The 12,205-nt window shown below is 35.1% G+C and overlaps 1 protein-coding gene across 16 annotated transcripts in view; it reads right to left on the bottom strand.

Moving 5' to 3' along the window:
• Positions 1 to 12,205, bottom strand: part of ZBTB20 (zinc finger and BTB domain containing 20) — a 758,440-nt gene that overhangs the window by 440,141 nt on the left and 306,094 nt on the right. For 13 of the 16 annotated variants that reach the window (XM_064495056.1, XM_031451625.2, XM_031452617.2 and 10 more), the window contains one exon: positions 8,493 to 8,566. The gene's annotated coding sequence lies outside the window, so the exon portion shown is untranslated. Of the gene's footprint in view, positions 1 to 7,739; positions 7,784 to 8,492; positions 8,567 to 12,205 lie in introns of all 16 variants that reach the window. The other 3 variants (XM_064495051.1, XM_064495110.1, XM_031451736.2) reach the window with 1 other exon arrangement.

Below are 12,205 nucleotides of genomic sequence, written 5' to 3'. Positions count from 1 at the left end.
TTTCTTCATTCAAAATTCCTTTGAGAAGAAAACACTGAGCCAGAATTGGATTTTTAACAAAATATTTCAATATTATAGACAACACTTTTTTTTTTCTTGAGGAGACCCAGCAATTCAAAAGATATATTAATGAATTTTCTGATTTAGGTCTACTAGCCCCATATTGGAAAGAGTAAGGCTGAACTAAAAAATAAAGTCCCTGCTGTGTTATTTTAGAAGACTTGAATGGACTGCTAAGGGCTTTCACACAGAAAGACCTGGAAGTCAAACTTAAGAAATAGAGAGGAAAAAACAACTACAGAACTATAGCAGGTAGGCATTGCTTCTAATTACCATAAACTTGTTATGCATACTGGTGATATTCTACAGTGACAGTTGATTTTAGAATAATTGTTCAAATGTATCAACAAGAGAAATAACCTCCTCAGAAATGGAGGTGTATACATGTGGTGTTGCAAAAGTTGACACCAGGAAGGAAATTCAGAATCATGTTTGAAGTGGGACCTACCATCAACAAGAATTTCAAACCTCTCCCTCTTCCTCTTCTTCCATATTCTCTCTCTCGTTCTTTCTCCTTCTCTCTCTTCTTCCCTCCTTCTCCTTCCCTTTCTCTCTCCTGCTTTCACCAAGAAGTTCACTTCTAATGTAGTCCTCAGTAGTCATTAGGAAACAATATTAACAATGAATAAATATGTTTGGATTTTCAGTTTTGCATTTTTTAGTAGCAGTAATGAAGAGCACTTTTATGGATCTACACCTCTGATCAGGCTTATAAGGCTTCAAACAAGTTAGACTTGAGAAGGAAAATGTAAACCTCATTCTTTCTTGTTATTCTAATAAATACAACATTTTACTTCATTCACTTTTCAAAGGTGTTTTCAAGAATGATCAAGATTAGTAGGACCATAGTCTGTGATATGATTGGGATCCTAGGCATAGATGCACAGTTAAGATGATGCAGTGATGAATCACTAATGTCATGGATTTGACCAATCTTCCCAGCTCATCATTTCCCAAAGAAGGAAACATATGGGGAGCATTGTATTTATTTCCAGACAAGGTGATGTAACTTAATTATAAAAGCATCCTCTCAGCATACTTTCTTTCTTCTTGGGAAATCTACAACAGCATGTATTAAATTCTACTTTGGCAGATAAGGAATTGAGGTATGTAGACCATGGAAGACTAACCAGTATCCAGGAGAAGAGCAGACTTGGAAGTGAGTGGAATGATGGGAAGAGTACTTGGGGTCAGACAGATCGTGTTTGAACCCTGGCTCAGGCTTTTACTAAGATGGGTAGGGGCTATTTAATCTCACTGCTCCGCAGTTTCCTAAAATGTAAACGAGGGGTTATAACATCTATTTTGAGACAGTGTGAGAATTAAATGTAAAGAGCTTTATGTCGAAAGGCACCTGCCACATGTAACTTTTTTTTTTTTCTTTACCTTCTTAACTTTTTTCAAAGTTTTTCAGACATTTGGGCTATTAGAAAACTAATGACCTCTGTGACCATATAAGCTAAAGTGATAACAAAATGCAACAGATAAAAACATCAACCAGGAGATAGTACAGAGTTTGAATCAGTTAGGTCTGGCATCAGTACAAACTCACTTACTGGCTTTGTGATCTTGGATATCACTTAATCTTTCTGGAACTCAGCATTCTCATTATAAAATGGAAATTATTCCTACTTTACTGAGTGGTTGCTGAATGTGGTAGCAAGGATTAGAGACAACTTTTATAAAGCATCTGGTACATTAAGTAAACAGATTGTGAGTAATATTTATTGTTCAGATTTTTATTAATTAAAACTTGTCAGCAGACTCATCTCCTATACTTAATATTCCATTTTCTACCCAAGACTTTGAAAGGGTTACAACAGAGGCTTTGATCACAGATTAGCTGGTTTGGCTGTAGTAATCTAGCTCTGAAGAATCAGAGTTATAGTTCCAGCCCTGCCTGCCATTAACTATTTAACTATTATGACTTGAACAGGAATTCTAGGCCAGAATTTTGTTCATCTCCAAAACAAGGAGACTAGAATAAATAATTCCTAAGGTTCTTTGTAGCTAAAATATTTTATGATTCTAGTGTCTGTTTACTGAGTTATAGCAGATAAATCCTCATGTCTTTAGAGCTTAACCTACTTCTCTATGGTTTATTTTTCACATTCTCTCTAGCCTATTTCTTCTTTAATTGCAAAAGGGGATAATTTCCAGCACTTTGCAAACAAACCACTATCTCTATTCTGACTTAGTGGCATTCCAGGATATTAATGCATCATACTTTAAAACAGTCTGGATCCAAAAATTCAGTTATATTATAGGTAGTAATAATGAGGATAACAATGATTCATTCCATGGCTTTTTATGCCTCCAGGCCCCTGGCCATTGCACATGATAAAATACACCAAAACTAAAAATAAAATTAAGGTTTAACATTTAAAAATACATTCTAAGAGTGAAACACATTTTTGGTACTCATTTCTGCATTACACAACAAGCACTTAAAAATAAACAAAAATAAGAGATTGATTAACCAACAACAGAATTTTGATAATTATTAACTAGAAAAGAAATAAAATTAACTTGACCTTATCTTAGAAGGTTGTCAGAGATCTACTTTGGTTATGCAGATGGGAAACATGATGTAAACTATTAGACCTCTGTTTCAAAAGTCCAAGTGCTCCTCAAACTCAGAAGTAAACTTTGGTGAGGATTCAAAATAAATAAATAGATGCTATGAGCTTATGCATACTATTTACCTTTGAATTATTTCCATCTTGTTCTATTCTTAAGCTATCCTTCAATTAATGTTTATTATTTACTTAGGTTTTCTTTTTTTGCACATCTACTATGTGCTTTTCCAGTATATTCGGAATCAAATCCAAATTCCCAACCCTTGCTACTTCTCTGATCTCAACTCCAGTCACTGTCCTCCTTTGCTTCCTTTGCTTTAGCCACTCTGGAATCCTTTTATTCCCTTGAATACACATAGTTTGTCCTTTCCTCAGGGCTTTGTCCAAGCTGTTTCTGTCTGGAGCTTTCTCTCCCTCTCATGCTTCCATCACACCCTAAATTCTTCACCTGACTAATTCTTTCTATCTTTCAACTCTCACCTTAAATGACATTTTCTCTGAACTCTTTACTGACAGTATAATAGATTTTCCCCATCCATTGTCATCTTGTGTATTAATTGTTGTATTAGGTCTTTTCATGTACTACAATTTATAATTTTATAATTATTTGTTTACTTACTTAATGTCTGATACCCTTAGGAGACTATAAATTTCATCAGACCCAAAGGGATCATTTCTATACTCCCAATATTAAACATGGTTGAATAATGAATTAATGATTCTCTTGTGGTAGATTCTATAGGGTTTAGGAATGTTAATTATGTATGGACTTTAGCCCTAAAGAATTTGCTTTCTAGTAAAAAAAAAAAATAAGACGAATAAATACTGCTTAAAAATATAGCAAGTAACTCATGTCTCAAAAAAAGTGTAGATGGGTGCTGTATTAGCTTTTTAGGCTGCTGTAACAAATTACCACAAACTTGTTAACTTAAAATAATGGAAATCTAGTCTCTCACAGTTTCGAAGGCTAAAAGTCCAAAATGAAATTGTTGGCAGGGCCATTACAGGTGCTAAGAGAGTTTGGGAGGTAGAGGAGAGTGGATTATCTCTGGCTAAGGCAAGGAGGGAAGGTTTCATGGAATAAATAGCATTTCAAGTGGCCTGGAAGTATGGGTTAGATTTGCATATGGAAAAACAGAATGATGGATATGACAGATGACAGAAACAATATTAATAAAGGTGGGTGAGGGAATTTGGCTTGAGTGTATGGTATATTAAACCATAAAATTAAGTCAGACATGGGGTTAGAATTAGATTTTAGATTGTCATGAATATTGGTTAGAAATTGTTTGATTATTAATATAGAATATTAAAGTCTTGTATGAACAAAAATGACACGATCTTAGGGCTCCTTCTTCATGAAATCTATTGGGGACATGGTGTTTAGGATGAAGTGGTCTTCCTTCCCCTGTTTCTCCCAACTAGATTAGAACAAGCAAGACCGAAAAAGGAGAATTAACAAGACTTGGCCACTTATTCAATATCAAGGGATATACAAGAGGCAAGAATGAGATATTTTGAGTCAAGATGACCAGGAGAATTGGGGTAAAGAAAATTAGAATAGTCAAAAGGAGGATGATTTTTAACTAGGAGGGTCATTTCAGTTTTAATATACTGACTCTGAGAAACTGATGTGATATCTAGTTGAAGATTTACATAAGGAAATTGGAGATATAGGACTCTAGTTTGGGACTTAAGATATAAACGTATGAATTATCAACAATGAAATAAATAATGTCATACAACCCTAGAAAACAATGTCACATCATGGGGAAAATATGCATATGGAGTTTGACAGACATATCAGCATCCTATCTTACCCATTTACCTTTCGTATAATCTGGTACAAACTGCTTAATCCCTCCACTTTCTCATATACAAAAAAGGGGAAAACAGTATTATCTGAGTCAGGATTAACAAGTTGAGTATTTTTAAAAAACCAATCATCTTTAGATCAGCTTTCATATTTTGGTGGCATGATTCCCAGTATGAAATATATTTATTTTTCAACCCATTATCTTAGAAATATGTAACACATTCTTTTTATAAACTTTTTTCCTTTTATTTTATTTCATTAAAAGCATATTTACTGTGATCCTCTACACTGTTTCATGACCTGTGAATGGGTTGCAACCCACACCTTGGAAAACGCTGGCCCCAACCAGATTCTGAAGTCAAATCACACCATTACATTATTTCCTCAGCCTTCATTTTTATCACTCCCTATGCTTGGGCTACTTGCTAATATCATATTATTCCTTGATGGTTCAGAAGAAATGATAATAATGTATTTCATCTACTGTACCTATACAATATTTTGTCTATAATAAAGATGCATCTGTTGTCCAACTAGATTATGTACTCCTTGATGATAGAAAATACGTATTATTTATCTATGTATCCTTATAAAATTATCTGTTCGTAAGGGCACAAAATAAATTTTAATTCATTTTTATAGAAAAAAGAGAGAAAACCTTGCTGAGCACCTACATTCAGGGCCCTGCTCTGGCATCCTCATTTATCAATTCTCCCTTCTTCTCTATATGCCAAAGCTTCCCCTAAATGTTTTAAGGAAGAACAATGTCTCCTTGTTAGAGACACAAAGATTTAGACCACTAAATTCCTGTACACAGCTACTTGAGTTTCTTCACGGTGGGAGTTGGAAAAGTCTGGAAGGGATAAATACATTTGAGGAAGAAACTAAGACATATCCAGGACTTAGCTCTGGGTAAAATAATAGAATAGTTCCTACACTGGTCTCTTTGGACTGCTAAATGACAGAATCCAATAAAGGAAACCTGAAATAAATTACCAGGGCAAGTAATTCATTTTAAATTATTAAAGTTTATTTCAATTTTTTTCAGACCCTGAAAAACTTTTCTCTGATGGAAATGACCCCTGGCAACAATGACATTCTGACACCAGGCATGATGCACCCACTTGGGAAGTCTGAATTCCATGTCACACTGGCTCTGTTCAGATTACTGGTTTCGTCTTGCCTGTGAGCCCATTTAAACCATTGAAGTTTCTAAGGATTTTCTCTCCACTTTGTAAATCATTATAAAGAATGTTAGATCAACCAGATTCACTGGCCTCTGTGTGACTCAATGCACTGCCAGTGGCACAACACAAAAAAGTACAAGGGAAAAAAAACCTTTTTTTGATAACAATAAATGTTTTTAGATGATGTAAGAATTTTGGCTTACTTAGTAGAGGGGACTACAGTTTGATAGGTCTTAGAAAATGAGCCTAAGGAAATTTGTTTCTCGACAAACACAGCTTAAGACTCTGACTGTAGAAGAAAGACCAAAGCTTCAGAGTTTAAAATTGGTGCTACTCTCTGGCCTAGATGTCTAAGATGATTTTCATTGATGGTCAGTATAGTTTGGGTAACCTGCATGCCCTATTGGGCCTCAATTTACTTATTTTGAAATAAGATGATTGAACTTCTATTTCTTAAATCCTTTCTACCTGTAATGTTTGATGATACTCTGCCCTTAAACCCCTTTCACCTCAATCTTTTAATCTTAAAAAATGTGAAATGAGTTTATAGAGTTCTTTGATGTCCCTAAATGTTATTCAACATGATAAAAGTACAATTCATGAAGCCTAAATTTTATCATTTTAGCTTTGCCTCAGAGGCCAAGTTTTATGAGAGCCTTAATTTGCATCACCAGAAGCTAATTTAATAAAAATGAAGGGACCCCTTTTAGAAATAAATTTAAATTGGTAGGGGAGGGCAGAGAACCTTATGCAACACCCCCCCCCAAAAAAAAAAAACAGGAAGCTAAACTTAAAAGAGGTCAAATGGTTCTGAGTTCTAAAGAATACTGAGGTCTAATTAGTACTGAGAAACTAGTCTTGGCTTCAGATGCAATGACAGTAGAAATTTCTAATGGCAACTTCCCAAATCTCTGGCTTCTTGACCCAATACGTTTTGTATCATTTGCCCCATTTTCTTGAAGCACAATCTAGTGCATAACAATTAGACAAACAGGTACAGAACACCATCCATCCTGAGTCAGGTAGATTTATCTTTGGAGATAACTCCAGTATGTGGGATGTAAGACACACAGCTTAAACAGAAAACTACTGAACACCATTTCACAGACCAAAAGGATACAGTATCAATGGGCATTTCTCATTTTGATCAGGAGGAAGAAGAGGAGAAAGACTGGGAGACTGATGCCTAATGTTATATGGTTAACATTAGGTTTGTCTTTGACAAATTCCTTTATAATTACCTTCCTGACTGTCAAAATCTATTCAGCTCCTCTTTACAATAAATATTCTCTGAATGAATAAATCCTGAAGTTCTGACTTAACAAAGTTTCTAATTGTATTATAACAATAGCTATTTCTTGATTACTATTATTATGCCAAGTGCTGGGGATTACAAAAATGAATAAGAAATAGACCCTGATTTTAGAGACTTTACCATCTATGGGTTTGGACTGTTGTAGTTATGACAAAAATAACAATAACCATCAATTATTCTCTCGTACCAGCCAGGCACTGTGCTCAGTGGGCAACACACATAAACTGCCAAAGTTCCCTCCAGTTCACCAGATACCCTGACAGCGAGGTGATCTTGCTCTGTCCATGCATCACATCTCCGAAAAAAAGGACCTAGCAGGAATTCAGACAATAGGCAGGGATATTTAAGTGACTTCAGAACTGTCTACAGTAAACATACAAGAACAGTAGTCAATAATGAAAGAGTTCAGTAAACCAAGGTGAAAATGGAAGACATCGTCTAAATCACCTTTTAGTGTACTCTGTCGACAGGCACTGTAACACTGAAAACCACGATGCAGTTCACCCCACATCCGGCATTCCGACAATGACTCAAGCAGATGAACGTTATTTAAGTGGTCTAAGACTCCCTTGCAAAAGACCTTGTAACACATTAAATTGTAAAACTTAGGAAGACATCATAACCTTCTGGATTTCATTGCCAAAATGTACATTTTGATTTAAAATTAAAAAAAAAAACCAAAATAACATTGGCTTTCCTTGTAGTATTTCACAACCTTTGAGTGCAGCATTAAAATGCTTTTCTTTTTCCCCCACCAACTATATAAGCTTCTGTTTTCTTACCCTGGGCGTCTGAATCTTTTATATGCTTGGGTTCTATTCACTGCCTGTAATTCAGACATTGAAATCCCAAATGTTAATTGTTCTTCCAAGTACATTGACAAAACAGCAGCTAAATAAGGGTAGACCAGACTGTGGTAGACTCTGACATGCATTTATGGAACAATGGGGCTCTGAGAGACAGGCTTGTAGCTCACGGGAAGACATAAGATGTGCTATTTTGACTGCTTCATAGCAGAACGGGGAACACACGCACACAAGGGAATTATGCATTTTACTTGGTTTTGCCCAAAGTCCTCAAGGCAACAGAATCTTGTGATGTCATCATGAACTTTCTTTCTCTCCATCTACATTGACACAAAGGCTAAAAATTTCTAATGACATCACAAAGGAAAAAGGAATCTATTTTGATTCCATAAGAAATCTGTTACCTTCAAAGAGACTTGTACCAAACTGTAAGAATCCTTCCTGACAGGATGTGTGTCACTGTGCTGATGCACAGTGGGTGACACCCTCCCTAATGCAATTCAAACCAGCCAAAAGAAAGGATTCACAATTTAGGTTGGATAAAAAAGACATACTGAATATTGAGCCCAACAAATTTTCTTTTTTTAAAGAAGGAAATCATTTAAACATGTATTTCTTCAGGGATATTCAAATTCTTACTCATGTCTGGTTACTATGTTACCAACATTTTTGTCCTTTTTTGAGTTGGTCACAAAAACACAGAGGAGGGTAGAGGAAGCTTTCACTTACAGGAATGCAGTGTAGCTCAATCTTTTGTTTTTAAGGTGCAGTGATTTCAGTCTCTAAATGTAACTTCAGGCAGTCTGAAAAGAAACAGGTTAAAATCTCTTTCAGTTATAATTGGTATTTCAGATTTAATTAAAAATTAAACTTTCATAATGTTTCACCATCCAAAGCAATGCATTATCAGTCAAGCGTGGCTTTTTTTTTTTTCTTCTGTTAAGAAAAAAAAAAAAAAAAAAAAAGAACCCTCTTCCCAGAGTAGTTTTTTAATGAAAAGAAAAGGATCTAAAGAGGAAAAAAAGCAATTCTGAAAAACAAAATATGCCTCCATGTTAAGGCCTTCATAATGATATGACTAGAAGCTCAGTGCTTCTAAATTTTAGCTATATTCTGATTTTAAAAAAAAGACTCCTAAACAATTCCAAAGCCTAAAGATGACATAAAATGCTATTTCAGAGAATAAAGAAGGAAATCTATGATCTGAATACACATGTTAAAGGGAAATTATGACTTTGAATAGAATCTTTTAAAAACCTGTTAGGTCTACTACTTTCAAATGACTGAATAGCTGGTGGGGCAAATGGTGAAGCAGAGGTAGAGGAAAACATTCAGCAGTACAAAATGCCCATTGCAAGGCATTGTGGGTTTCGTGTGCTCCATGCCACATCATATCGGATATCTTGTCGCGTGCAGCCACTGCTGTTTGAAGCAGCACGGGAAGACCATCAGAGTTTGAATCAGCCCTCTTGGTTTAGGTAATTATAAACATATTTTTAATATGTATTTTTAATCCTGGAATTAAGAGTCCAGGCATTAAAATCTCCAAGTATGTCATAAATATTTGAGCTTAAAACGTCATACTATTTTTTTCAATCCTTTCTTCATACAACACCATCTATAAATAAGATAACAGTTAAAACAAAAACAGACTGGATTAAGTCATCCCTATTTTTAGCTTCAAATAACTGACACAACAGGATTTAGGAAAATATAACTTTTTAGTGTAAAGTAGAGATAATACAATTATCTTTCTTTTATTTTACAGTATTGTAGTGCATTTTAAAAATACATTTGTAGCACTATATGTGGTATGTTTATGTCCACCTTCATGTTAGTGCAAGGTGACATTTTAATATCTTCATATATGAGAGCATGATCATAAATCAGCCCTGAAGTTGCATCTATTTTTAGAAAATGCATCTAGTTCTTACTTGCAAATTCTGTTTTGTTTCTTTTTTTCCTTGAAGCAGACAGAGGAATATTTTGGGTATTGTGTCTGTTTGATGTATATAGATTTTAAATTCTGACTGATTCAAATTCACTAGGTCTATCCATGAATGGATCAAAAAAAAAATCACTCATATTGACTAACTAAACTTTTCCCCTGCTTCTCACATGACTGAATTAGACTAAAAATGTACCAGTGTAAAGACAGAAATTATGGAGGTGTCACCAGGGACAACTGAATGAGAGGAGGGGAGTGCACATATCTCCTTATAAGGCAACAAAACATTTATAAATGAAACTGACAGAAATAACTCATGCTCAGAAATAATATGGAATAACAATAATCCTCAACAAATGATTCAGAAATAGAAATAACTGCACATCTCTGTATAAACTTGAGTCACCAATTGGTATTGTTTTGCTCACCAATCACCAATTGTTCTAACCACCAATATGGTTAATGAAACTGATTCACTGTCTAGTTCAGACAGAAAAGGTAATGGAAACTAGGCTGCATATTTATAAAGTATTTAACTGACCTAGCAGCTCAACTTACTCAGTCAGATTTCCTTTTCCTTAATTCAGATGTTGAATTAATTGAACTCTTAGTTCAAAATAATAAAGCAGCTTCTATGAGTACAAAGTCCACTAAGTTATATTCTCCTCTTCTCGTGTTATCCCTCCTTCTCCTCTTTGACCTTTCTCTTCCCTCTCTGTCTCTGCCTGTTTCTTCCTTACTTTCACTTTCTTCCTTATTTATTTTTTCCCTCTCGCTCTCCTTTTTTTCCCCTTGGTGAGGGTAATGAAGCTCAAAAATAACATCTTGTATCCTGTTGAGGGAAACTTGGTCACAACTATCCTTCCAGATGACAAACTCATCCTTAAATGTCTGTTTCCCAATCCAAAGAAAACAGAGCAATTGAGAAAATAGAGACGCAACATCACTTACCACTACCAACACCACCACTTTTAATTCCCATGCTACATTCATCACAAGGAGGATTGAAGTTTATTTACCTTATTCTCTAACCTCAAATAGGACCACAAATAAGACTAATAACAGGACCATTTTGTGGCACTCAGGCAAACGGCTGGGCAAAACAGATGGATCTTACTTTGCGCCAGGACTCACTGTTGGCGACTACATATCTTGGCCCAAAGATGGACCTGGAAGTGGGACCAGTTGTCTTTGATATAAATACTGTTCCTACTCCTATTTGTCTCATGAGAAAATCACTAACTCTGTCACTGTGCAGTGGGGCTAAGTATTGGGTAGAACTGTTTGGAATACTGGTCATCAAGAAAGTAAAATATTCTGAAGGCATGTCAGATTGGATTAAGGAGCAGAGAAGTTAGGACTCGGACCTTAATTTTGGCACTACTGTCTACTTTTCAACTTCCTGCTTTTTTCACGTTCAGTACTGTACACTGAATCCATGTTTAAAATTGTAGATTTCCAGAGTGTGTGTCATCAATAAGAATAACTTGCTCCTGACATTTTAGGTTCCAAAATCTGTTAACATTTTTTCAAGTTATCCAGATCAATCTCAGTCATTATTAAAATTTACCGCCAATGTCAGACTTCTTTAATCAAGGCAAAACTATGTAAGGCTTTATAGAATACAGTCAACACCCAGTAATGTACTGGGAAACAGCTCAGTAATCAATGCAAATTACAAAGCCCGGAAGAATGCTTCTCTTGGCAGAGACCTTTTAACAAAAGAGTTGTACATTCTGCACTAGTCAAAGATTCTGAATGGCTTTCCAGAGAAGTAGCGAATGCATTATATTACAGTAACCCGTCCTGTAAGTCGCAAGGCCAAAAAACAAAGCCCCAGACAAAAAAAGAAAAGAAAAGAAAAGAAAAAAAGGAAGAGGGGTGAGGAACTAGAGATCTTAACATTGACTATGAACAAAGGACTGCTTCTGGCCAAACTTTACTTTTTAAAATCCTCACATAGATAGGCGTTTCAAATATCACCAGGTCACAGAACTTCAAGAACAGAGCAACACAGCACTCCAGTTTAGGAAGTCCCTGCTAATTCAAGCAATTCTCTTAATGCTCTCCCAACTATTCAGCATTGATTGTATCTTGCTTAGATTGTTTTTGAGAGTTCACTCACCTGTCTATGATTTATTCATTCTGACACTGTTCAGATTTCATTTTTAAGAGACAAGCCCTGTCTATGGTCACCATAGAGAACAAATTATAATATTTTAATTATTTCTCTTAGTCTTTTTTTCCTTTTCACTTAAAAACATTATATTATGAAAAATTTCAAACATACGTAAGAGTAGAGAGCATAGTAAAATGAACTTCCATGTACTCGTCACCCATAGCCAATGTTTTCTTCATCTAACTTTCACCCACTTTTTCTTCCACCAGATCATTTTAAAGACAATCCCAGATGTCATATTATTTCATCCATGAATATGTTACTAAGTATTACTAAAAAATAACGACTTTTCAAAGTCATAGCAAATATCATTAT

The sequence above is a fragment of the Camelus dromedarius genome, chromosome 2 (genome assembly GCF_036321535.1).
Source record: "Camelus dromedarius isolate mCamDro1 chromosome 2, mCamDro1.pat, whole genome shotgun sequence".
Taxonomy (NCBI): domain Eukaryota; kingdom Metazoa; phylum Chordata; class Mammalia; order Artiodactyla; family Camelidae; genus Camelus; species Camelus dromedarius.
The sequence above is the reverse complement of the archived record's forward strand: the minus strand, read 5'-3'. Positions and strand labels throughout refer to the sequence as shown.